The 11,740-nt window shown below is 35.0% G+C and overlaps 1 non-coding gene across 1 annotated transcript; it reads left to right on the top strand.

The window, feature by feature from the left end:
* Positions 1-4,859: 4,859 nt before the first annotated feature.
* On the top strand, positions 4,860-4,963 carry LOC120187931. The gene has a single exon (XR_005522363.1). It is a non-coding gene; the product is annotated as a small nucleolar RNA R71 (small nucleolar RNA).
* The last annotated feature ends 6,777 nt before the right edge of the window (positions 4,964-11,740 follow it).

The following is an 11,740-nucleotide window of genomic DNA, read 5'->3' as shown; positions in this document are numbered from 1 at the left end:
CGCTATGCGAGCTCGTTTTCCTCCTCTGATCTGGATATGTGATTCTATGTTTTGCTTTGAACTCCAAACTTATTATTTTAACATTTTGAATATTTTGGAATGTTTGAATTTGTGGATTTATTGATTTTGAATTTGTTTGGATTTATGGATGATGTGAACTTATATATTTGTGTGATTTATTCATTATTGCATCATTTACATCATTATAGCAATATGACCAATTTTGCCATGTCACATTAATTATGAATATTGATTATGGAACTAATGGCTAACGTTTCTCTTGCTTGTGATCTTAGCAGCTTATACTATATAATCAATTGGCTAAATGATTTCAAAACCTTGTTTAAATTCTTTAAAAGTCTTTTTGATTTAAAAAAAAGGGGGAGAAAGTGTTAAATGTGTTTTAAATGATGGGAGAAGTGTTAAAGTAAGGGGGAGTAATTTCAAAACTTGATTTCAAATCTTAAAATTACTAAAATGTTTTGTTATATCAAAAAGGGGAAGATTGTTGAAAACATTTTGATATTTTGATATAACAAAAGTTAAATGAATTTTAAGATTTTTCAAATGATTTTCTAAGTATATTCGATATAACTATTCGAATATCAAAACATTACTCCAAATCTTTCAAAAATCATTTGTAATCCTTACTCAAGTGTAAAATTAAGTTTTAATCTTAAAACAATTTCAAAATAATTTTACAAAGTATTTTGAACCATTTCAAAGCCAAAAATTCCAGATTGCTCAGAGGGAACCGATTCCCCCCAAGAGGGTACCGATTCCCCCTGAATGGTTTGGCTCCGAGAATTCCAATGCTCGGAGGGAGCCGATTTCCCCCCAGGGGGTACTGATTCCCCCTTTGTATAATTGTCAAATATTTGAATTTTACACTTAGGGAACTGATTTCCCCATAGGGGGTACCGATTCCCCCTCGCTCCAAGCTATTTTATTAATTGTTTTCACACTAAAACGCTATATTATCTTCTCTAATCATCCCCAACATTCATAATTGATTCAAGGTGTATTTAAGCAAGCTTAGAAGCCATTGATCAAAAATAAGAAACATCAAGCAACTAGAATAAAGAGAGAATCAAAGAGAAAGCATCAAACCTCAAGTTTGAGCATTTCAAGCCTATTTTTCATTCAATATTAATTTTGCTTTCAAGAACACTTATTGTGCTCAATTGTTTTCATTCTTGAGTGTTCTTTTCTTTGTTCTAGAATTGTACAAACAATCTACCTTGTGAGGATTTCCTTGTAAGTTTTGCAAATTTGTATTGTTCTCTTTAGGAGAGAGTGTTCTCAAGAATTTGGGGTATAATTCTTGAGGGTTTGTAAGGTTACTCTTTGTCCTCAAAAGAAAACAAATTAGTGAATTTGTGGAAAATCCTTAGTGTGGATAGCTAAGGTAGTGGATGTAGACTTTGGTTGAGAAAGTCGAACCACTCTAAATCGCTGTGCAATTTCTTTCAATTTTTGCAAAAGCTTCCAAAAAATTTTTATTGCCAATTCACCCCCTCTTGGCCAATTCCGTCAATCGATTAACTCAACACATGAAAAAGTCATGCTTAGCATGTTTAAAAATAAAACTTAGAATAAAAAAAAATGAAAACTTGAAAAGAAAATAAAAGAAAAGAAATAACTTTATAAAACTAGAAGTAAAGAAGAGTGAAATATGAGTTTTGTGTTTAGGCTTACCCCAAGAGGGTATTTATAGCCTCTAAAACCCTAGAGATAAACATAGAAATAAAAGAAAAATAATCCTAGAGAATTACAAATGTTTCAAATTTAAACTTTAAAATTAAAAGTAAACTCCTAAGATATCTCTGCCCGTCCACCTTCTAGAAGGTGCTGACTAGATCTTCTAGAAAATTGTTGTTGACTGGAACTTCTAGAAACTTCCACGTCAGATCGTGTCAGGCCCAGAGTTGTGCCCATGTTTCTAGTTGTACCAAATAATAAAAAATGTAGAATGCACCCTTTTTACTGCTAATCCTATAAAGTAAGATCCTACACGAAAATAGGCATAACATAACCAAATTAACAGTAATAAATCCATAAGATCAAAGATTTAACAAGAAATATCGATTTAGAACATTCATCATTCACAACCAGATATACAATGCCCAAGCACTATACATTAGTTACCATAAATGACATTTCTACTAATTTAAAACCAAGTTGGTCTCCTCACATCTACTCAATACAATAGCTAAGTTATACAAAAAATATCAAAATATTGCCCAAACATGAAAAAATAATCCATAAATACCTTGAGATAATCTTCAATCATATAAAAAAATGGCCATCATTCAACGTTGAAATGTTGCTGGAGTATTACATATCGCAAATGACATTCTGCTAAAAGAAAAGGAACCATACAAACATGTAAATGTGGTTTTCCCTAGTCTTCTGGTGCTATAGTGATTTGATTATAAACATTGTAACCATCCAATAAGAAATAAAAGCTTTGGCAGCAAGACGATCTACATTTGCTATAAACAGCAATAGGAAATTAATTTTTCTTGTTGCTTTATTTAGCTTTCTATAGTCTGTACATACTCTCCAACCCGCAGTAGTCCTCGTCGGCACTAATTCATTTTTTAGTTTGACACCACAATAATGTTGCCTTTCTTCAGGACGCATTGCACCGGGCTAACCCAATTGCTATCCGAGATTGGATATATAATCCCAAAATCTAACCAGTTGATAATCTCTTTCCTCACAACTTCTTTCATAATTGGATTTGGCCGTCGTTGGTGTTCAATCGAGCTACTATTAGGTCTTCCAAAAGAATTTTGTGCATACAAAATGATGGACTAATGAATTTTATGTTGGTAATGCTCTAGGCAATCTCTTTTTTTTTTATGCTTCAGCATCCCATTCAATTGAGCTTCTTGAGATGTTGAAAGCTAAGTGGCCATAATTATTGCAATGTTTCATTTTCTCCAAGGTAAGTGTATTTTTAATGCTATAGCAGAGGTTTCAATTCAAAAATTAGTGGTTATTTAACAAATGGTTTCAGGGCTTGAAAAATATGATATGGAATTTTGAGAGGTTCAACATGTTTTATATAATAATGCAATATTGGCTCTTAGCATCATAAGAAAGTTCTTCAATTCCTTCTTCATCGCTAATGACATTGTCTATGTTGCATCATTCTTCCCAATGATCCTGTGCAAAAATATCAATCACGTCAAGTAAGAGACATTCAATATTATCATTTATAGAAGGAGCATTATTTAGGACATTAAAAGTGATATCCGCTTCATTTAAATGCAAAGTCAACTCTCCCTTTCAACATCAATTAATGCTTGGCCCATGATAAGGAATGGTCATCCGATAATAAAAGGAATATCTTTATCTGGTTCACAATCCACGATAATGAAATCTGTCAGAAATATGAATTTATCTACTCTTACAAGCATATTTTCCATAATACCACTCGGATACACGGTAAACCGATTAACAAGTTGTAAAGTGATTGTAGTTGGTATTATTTCGCCACTCCCAAATCTCCTAAAAATGGATAAAGGCATTAAAGTGATACTTACACCCAAGTTACAAAAGCATCGCCAACAAATTTATAACCAATATTGCAAGGAATAGTAAAATCCCTGGATCTTTATGTTTTAGTGGCAATTGACTTGTAGCCATAACACTGCAGCCCTCTGTAAGAGAAACAGTTTCAAATTCACCAAGTCTCATTTTCTTTGAGAGGACTTCCTCCATGAATTTGATGTAATTCATGTTTTTTTCTAAAGCATCAGTTAACAAGATGTTGATAGTGAGTTGGCGAAGTACATCTATGAACGCTTTGTATGGCTGATATTCCTTTGTCTTTTTGAAACACTGTAAAAATAGTGGGGTGACTTTGGCTGTAGTTGTTGAGGCATTGAAGTAAGTGAAGTATCAGTAGCAGTTGGTATTTTTGTTGGCAATTAGTCTGAATTTCTACACTGTCTTGGGTTGGATGTTGTACTATGGCTCATTTGTGGCTCTAACTAAACTTCCTTGCCTTTTCCCTTAGAAGTTCCATCATCATTTTTTATTTTTCAAATAGCTCCCCAATATAAATTCCACTCCTTATGGTGATAGCCATACAATGTTGCTCCAGATTCTCTATATCACTAGGTAGCGTCCTAACCAATTATTTAGATCATTATCCATTTGGTCCATTTATTCTATAGAGCTCATAATGATGCTGATTGGCTCGTCATATACTCTTTAATTAAAGCTTCAAGAAAGGATAAAGTGGAAGATTATGTAGAAGATTAACATGGATATGATTTCTTTTGTTGTGGCTGAACAACTTCTTGTTATGCTTATGGTTGCAGCAATGGTTCTTCCTATTATAATGTTGTCATTGATAATGTTACTACGTATTAGAAATGTTCTGACTTCTCCAAGAAAGATTAGGGTAATTCCTAAAATTAGAATTATATGTCTTGCCGAAGCATTGTCATTCCTTTGATAATTTCGTACATAATAAATAGGCTCTGGATTTTGTGGACATTTATGAAAGTTGTGATTATCTCCATAATAAACGTAAATGATGAGTTCTGCAGCCTTACTTCATACATTCCTCATGTTTTTTGTAATTTCTTTACTATATCCATCAATGGTGAAATTTGTGATGACATAGAGTTGAAAGCTTTGATCTACTGCTACAGTATTCCTTCGGCCCAAACATCTTCTTGTATTCATATATTGACAATCATTAGTTAAGATCGTTTCTAGTATTTTGTATGTTCATTATATGTCTTATATATAGAGCTCCATTCATTGAAGTATCAACTACCATACGTGTGTGAATATTAAGCTCGTTGTAAAACATCTCCATTTGAGTCCAATGTGGGAAACCATCATAGGAAATTTCGTAACAACTCCTTAAATCGTTCCCAAGCCTCATATAAGCTTTCATCATCCATTTCTTGCAAGACGCTAGCTTATTTCTAATCTTGGCATTCATATTTGACGAATTAAATCTCAGTAAAACTTTTTATGCTAGTTCATTATAGGATGCTATAGCACCTGGTGGTAGTGAACTCAACCAAGTCGTGCTCTATCATATAGAGAATAAGGAAATAACTTCAGCATCAGTGCATCCTCTGGAACACCTTGTTGAACTAAACGAATTGCAAACATCCATAAAAGCTCTCATATGAATTCTAGGAACCTCAACAATAGACCCCCATATGTGCCATAGATTGTAACATTTGGAACATGATCTACTTTAATTCAAATTTCGTAGCATTAGTCACTAGCATCACGATGTCTAGATGCATATCATCCAATGTCGGGACTACATTTTGCAAATATGTCGATCTCTATCCATGTTATCAAATTGTTGTCCTACTCCAATGCCAGTAGGTAACTCTTCATCATCTCCTGCTGGCGGTGGCAAAGCAACATTCCCTGGTCTAGCCATAATTGGTCTATTTCTTGCAGCTTCGTGGTGACATTATTTAAAAGTCCATTCAATTTTTGGATCAAACGACTTTAAATTGTCGTCACTTTTGGGCATAAACTATTAAAAGTAAAAAATTAAGTACCTACAAATGAAAATAACAATAAGAAAAATACAAAAAACTCTAAATCAAACCAATACTCCCCGTAATGATGCCAAAAATTTGATGCCTATAAATTACTATATTTTAAGTGCAAGTGTACACCAATGCCCAAGTAATAAGTGGTAACGCAGAGAGATACGAGTATCAAATCCTCAAGGAGAAAATGATCTTTAGAGTTTAAAGGTTAATCAATATGAAAAGGTTTGTTAATAGGATAATAAATCAATATAATAAACACCATGTCATGCTACAACAAACAAAGAAACAATGTTAGCTATCAATCACAGAAAATGATATACTGAACTTATTCTATTAAGTAAATAGTGACACTAATCTTATGTGATTAGCAATGATTAAGACTCTTCTATATAATTACTTTCGTTAACAAGATATCAAAGTATTAACAAATCTAATCGATTGGTTGTATGTTTTTCATCATACTCACTACTCTTCAGCAATACCAACGCTATAAAAAATGCACCACAAAGAAATCAAATCTATTTTCAGACAATAATCATAATATCATATGTTTAAATAAAATTATTTCTATTTATGAAACAACGAGTATATAAAAAGTAACATCAAAATAAACATAAAAATAGTCAATCCAAAATATCATCCAAAAGTTTAGAGAACATTCAAATCACTCCCTCTTAATAGAAGGCTTCGAATGGTGATCTAATGAATATTGATGCTACTCAGATGACTTGCTCTTCCTGCTATAATCCATGGCAGGGACTTAAGCTTCCATGGCGTGCAAAGAACCAACGTAGAAATGAGTACTTCCTAATAATTTCACAATCGTCTCCTAGCTTGCAAGTACTCTTATTTATATATTTGAGGAGATTATCCTCCAATGAAATGCATCCACGTTTTAGGTGGTATCTAACTCATTTACAGCTGTCCAATCCAAAACATTCTCTTAACTGTCTGGAGTTGCATCAACTGTTGCAACATCCGTTCAACATTTTCTGCAATGTTATAACATCAGTATACAGTTTTGCAGCAAAAATCAAATTTATCCCTAGGTAACCCACAAAATCCTCAATATGGACAATATTTAAATTCAAAAAATATGCACATAAATTCTCCTAAAAATTCTCAAGTTCAAACTAAACCTAGGTGAAAAAGGTTATTAACATAACTCTTTTGGAGATTTATCACATTACTTGAACATACCATTTTACAACCAAACTTATTCATTTGTATATACCATCATATATATATATACTTAGTGAAACCCTTTTGTTATAACTTACTTTTAATTCCATTCAATCCTCGTGGAGATGATACTCAATCACTACTATATTACTTGATCAATTGTGTATACTTGTACATATTTTTCTTTCAATTTAGCACTCACAACACACATTAAGTTTTTGGAGCCATTGTCTGATTGGCAATTGTTGTTTTTAAAAGTTTCCTTATAATATTTTATTTCTTTATTTTTATATAGTTTTACATGTTATTTTCTTTTGTTTGTCTTTTTAGGTTTTGTTAGTGCATGACCCATAAGAGACCTGAAGGACCAATATACCTATTGAACTTGAGATCGAACATTTTTCAGACAAGGAGACGTTCTCAACGGATCAGAGAAACATGTATGCACTATAAAACCAAGGAGATGAAGAAGTGGATGATCCTAAACATCCAAATTTCGCAGCAATTCCCAATGTGAGAATCGCTGCACACCCACGTGCTATTCGAGATCATTTATCTCCTATCTTGGATGATCTCAACCCTAGTATAATGGCACCCGAGATTCAGGCATCCTACTTCGAAATCAATCGTGATGTTCAACATGTTGAACTCGATCTAGCTATTTGGTGGTGCATCTCAAGAAGATGCAAAACAATACATTCAAGCTTTCTTAGAAGTCTACGACTCTTTAGACAGCAAGGGGTGCATGAAGATGTGTTGAAGCTAAAGTTATTCCCCTATTCATGGCATGACTGAGCAAGGGCTTGGCTAAGTGGAGTTCCATCAGGCTCAATGGAATCTTGGTCTTACCTATTTATGTTGTGGTATAATCTACCCAACATGAACACTAAACTCAAAATGACATAGCATCTTTTCGTCAAGCTAATGATGAGTCAAGTATGAGTGTTATGACTGATATAAAATATTGTTGCGTAAATGCACCAACCATGGATTCCACTATAGGACTAAGTTGTGATGTTTTATAATGGTGTTAAGTTCCCACTCAGATGATGTTAGATGCCTCAGCAAATGGAACTTTGTTAGATAAAACTTGAAGAAGCCTTTGATATCCTCAACTGGATAGCAAACATGACTACCAATTTTCATCTTCAAGGCTAGGAACATGGGTGAAAGGCTCAAGGAACCTTTGAGTTGGATGCTAAGGACTCCGTGTAAGCTTAATTGTTCGCCATCACCAACATGTTAAAAATCTTTAGTGCCCTAGCGAAATAAGAAGGTAAAGATGGTCAATTATGCATATGTTTATCCTAAAACAATCATCATGTGAGTGAATACCCTGAAGCAGGAATCAACCAACTATGTGAGGCATTATAATAGAACAACAACAACCCTTATTCTAACACATATAACTCTGGTTGGCGATAACATCCAATTTTCTCGTGGGGGAATCAAGGGAATAATAATGCAGCAGTTCCACGCGACAGCAGAACATGACTAAACCCCCCAGTTTTCAACAGAATAGCCATGGCAAAATATTAACAAGGGTTCAACACTTTCATCAAATACAAATTTTGGGAAGCTTCACTCCAAGATTTCATGGCAACTACAAAGGCTCTGTTGCAAAATCATTCCACAACTATCAATAACCAATGAGCCTTATTGTAAAGTCATAGTTATTTCTGAAAGTTTTGGGGAACCAAGTGGGTCAGATTGATGCAACATTACATGCTCATCCACAAGGTAGTGTCTAATGACACTGGAGTCACTAAACCACATGGTAAAAGTAGTGGAATGCATTTACACTAAGGAATGACACCAAATTAATCAAGATGCTAAGTTTGGGGGAGGAAAATGAATGATTCAACCCCCACTATCATGCAGGATAATCCTGAAGTGCAAGATGCGAGACCATCGGAGAAGGATGATCAAGAAGAATCCACAAGTGAAGTTGTCGATGGTGGAAAAATTAACACTATAGTAAAGATTAGGCTCCCCAGTAGTAGAGGAGATAAGACCCCTACCACCATTCCTACAACGGTTGAAAAAGCAAATAAGACCTTCAATTCAAGAAGTTTGTTGGTGTCCTTGTAACTATATATCAATGTTCCACTCTTGAAAGTCATTGACCAGATGCCTACATATGCAAAATTCATCAAAGATATCATTACTAAAAGATAAGGTCGAGAGGATTGAAACAATTGCTATAGCAAGAAGGTTTTTCTATACTGAGCAAGTTGTCACCAAAGTAAAAGATCCAGTCAGCTTTATCATACCTTATTCTATTAGTGATAACTATGTGGTAGAGCCCCCTGTATGACCTTGGATCGAGTATAAACTTAATGCCAAAGTGAGTTTTCCTAAAGCTTAGGATTGGAAATGCATGAGCAACCACCATTATCCTTCAACTACCTAATTGTTCCCATGTCCGACCTAGGATGAACTGAGGATGTCATGGTAAAAGTTTACAAGTTTGTGTTCCCATCTTATTTACTCCTCGATTGTGGTTGATGACAATGCACCCTATATTTTGGGGCGCCCATTTTTATCCATATGAATTTTCAATTGATTGTGAAAAGATGAATTCACCATGAGGGTGGGTCAATCAGATTGTAACCATCAATGTTTTCAACACCCTTAGGTATGTGGATGATCGAGGAGTGCCAATGCATTATAGACATGGACTCGATGGTAGACGATGAAGCTAAAAACTTTTGATACGGTAATTTTATGCAAATTAAGGACTATGTGTAGCTAAATGAAGATGAAAATGAAGAGCTTAGGGAATTTCCACCCGAGGTGTAGTAGTCTTGCTTACTCATAGCTAGACTAGCAATGTGATTCAAACCTTTGAATTTTGAGGAATTTATTCCCCCAAAACCTTGTTGCATCATGAACCTGCCTTAGAGTTGAAACATTTTTTGTCACATCTTATGCTTACTTGGGTAGAAGAAACATTGTCGGTAAATATTCTTCTACTCTTATGTCTAACCAAGAATATAGTTATCTAACTTTTTTTTCACATCATAAGAAAGCTCTAGGTTAGACTATGACCAACCTGAAGGGTATAAGCCTAACGATATGCATAAATAAAATCCTATTGGATGAATGTCATGGAAATTCTATCGAACCAAAATACGACTTAACCCTGTCATGAAAAAGATGGTAATAAAGGAAAAATAAGTGGCTCGACACTGAAGTGATCTACCTTATATCCAATAGCTCATAGCTTAGCTCGGTGCAATGCGTCCCCAAGAAACGAGGCATGACTGTAGTGAGAAATGAAGACAATGAGCTCCTACCCACATGAACCGTGACCGGATAAAGGATATGCATGGATTACCGCAATTTGAAAAAGACCTCCAAGAAGGATCACTTCCCTCCCCTTTCATCGATCAAATATTAGATTGATTGGCAGACAAGGCTTAAATTTCTTCCTCGATAGATATTTTTGGGTACAACCAGATTGCCCTAGCGTCGAAGACCAAGAGAATACCACCTTCATGTGCCCATATGGTACTTACGCCTTTAGGGGATGCCTTTAGGACTATGCAATGCCCCAATAACTTTTCAAAGTGCATGTTGGCCATTTTCTCGAACATTGTTGAGGAGTTCTTAGAGATCTTCATGGATGATTTCTTTGTCTCCAGAGACGACTTCGAAAAATAACTTGGCAATTTAGTGAGGGTACTAAAGAGATATGAAGAGAAAACCTGGTTGCTCAGTTAGGAAATGTGTCACTTTATGCTGACCGAAAGCACAATGTTAGGCCACAAGATTTCAAACAAGAGGATCGAGGTGGACAAGGAAAAGATCGAAGTAATCGAGAAACTACTTCTCCCTACTATCGTGAATGGAATCTGAAGCTTCTTAGGGTATGTAGGCTTCTATCAGAGATTTATAAAAGGCTTCTAAAAAATCTCCTAGCCTTCGTGTCTTTTTCTATAGAAAAATCAACCTTTTGTGTTTGACAAAAATTGCCACATTGCATTTCAGGAGCTAAAGGCAACGCTGATCTCGGCACCCATAATTGTCCCACTGGATTGGACTACCCCATTTGATCTGATGTACGACACAAGCAACTATGTTTTAGGAGCAGTGCTAGGGCAAAGATGAGGTAAGAATTTTCACGTCATTTATTATGCGAGCCGCACCTTGAATGAAGCACAAGTAAACTACACAATCACTAAGAAGGAATTACTTGTTGTAGTATTTACATTTGATAAGTTTAGGTCCTAATTGATAGGCACTAAACTCATAGTTTACATCGATCACTTAGCTATCAAACACGTAGTAACTAAGAAAGATGCCAACCCTAGACTCATTAGATGGATACTACTATTGCAAGAGTTCAACTTAGAGGTTAACGATAGGAAATGAACTGAGAACCAGGTGGTCGATCATCTCTCTAGGCTTGAAAAGAACATTGCATGTGATGAACACTTAGAGGTTAGAAAGGACTTCCCTGATGAGAAAATTTTATTTGTCATGGCAATACCAAGGTACGCTGACATAGTTAATTTTCTTGTTAGCGGTTTTTGCCTCTTGATTTAAATAGTCAGGGCAAAAAGAAGTTCAGACATGTCGTGCGATTTTAATGCTAGGATGAAACCTACTTGTTCACGAAATGTGTGAATCAGGTGATTTAAAGAAACATTCCCAAAGAAGAGAATAGAGATATTTTATTCCATTACCATACATCACCGTGGGGGCATTTTGGTTGAACTAGGACTGCAACAAAAGTTCTCCAATCTGGTTTTCATTGGCCCACTCTATTCAAGGATGTGCATGAATTCTATAGGGAATGTGATCAATGCCAATTTACTAAGAACATATCAAGGAGAGATGAAATGCATGGTAAAATATTTTGGAGGTGAAACTCTTCGACATATGGGGGATAGATTTCAAGGGACCTTTTCTATCTTCCTTTTGTGATCTCTACATACTCCTAGTAGTGGACTTTGTGTCCAAATATGTTGAGGCCATGGCAACTCCAAGGAATGACTCCA

Source organism: Hibiscus syriacus, unplaced genomic scaffold (genome assembly GCF_006381635.1).
Source record: "Hibiscus syriacus cultivar Baekdansim isolate YM2019G1 unplaced genomic scaffold, ASM638163v2 tig00113726_pilon, whole genome shotgun sequence".
NCBI lineage: Eukaryota > Viridiplantae > Streptophyta > Magnoliopsida > Malvales > Malvaceae > Hibiscus > Hibiscus syriacus.
Note: the sequence above shows the minus strand (reverse complement) of the source record. Positions and strands in the feature narration are given on the sequence as shown.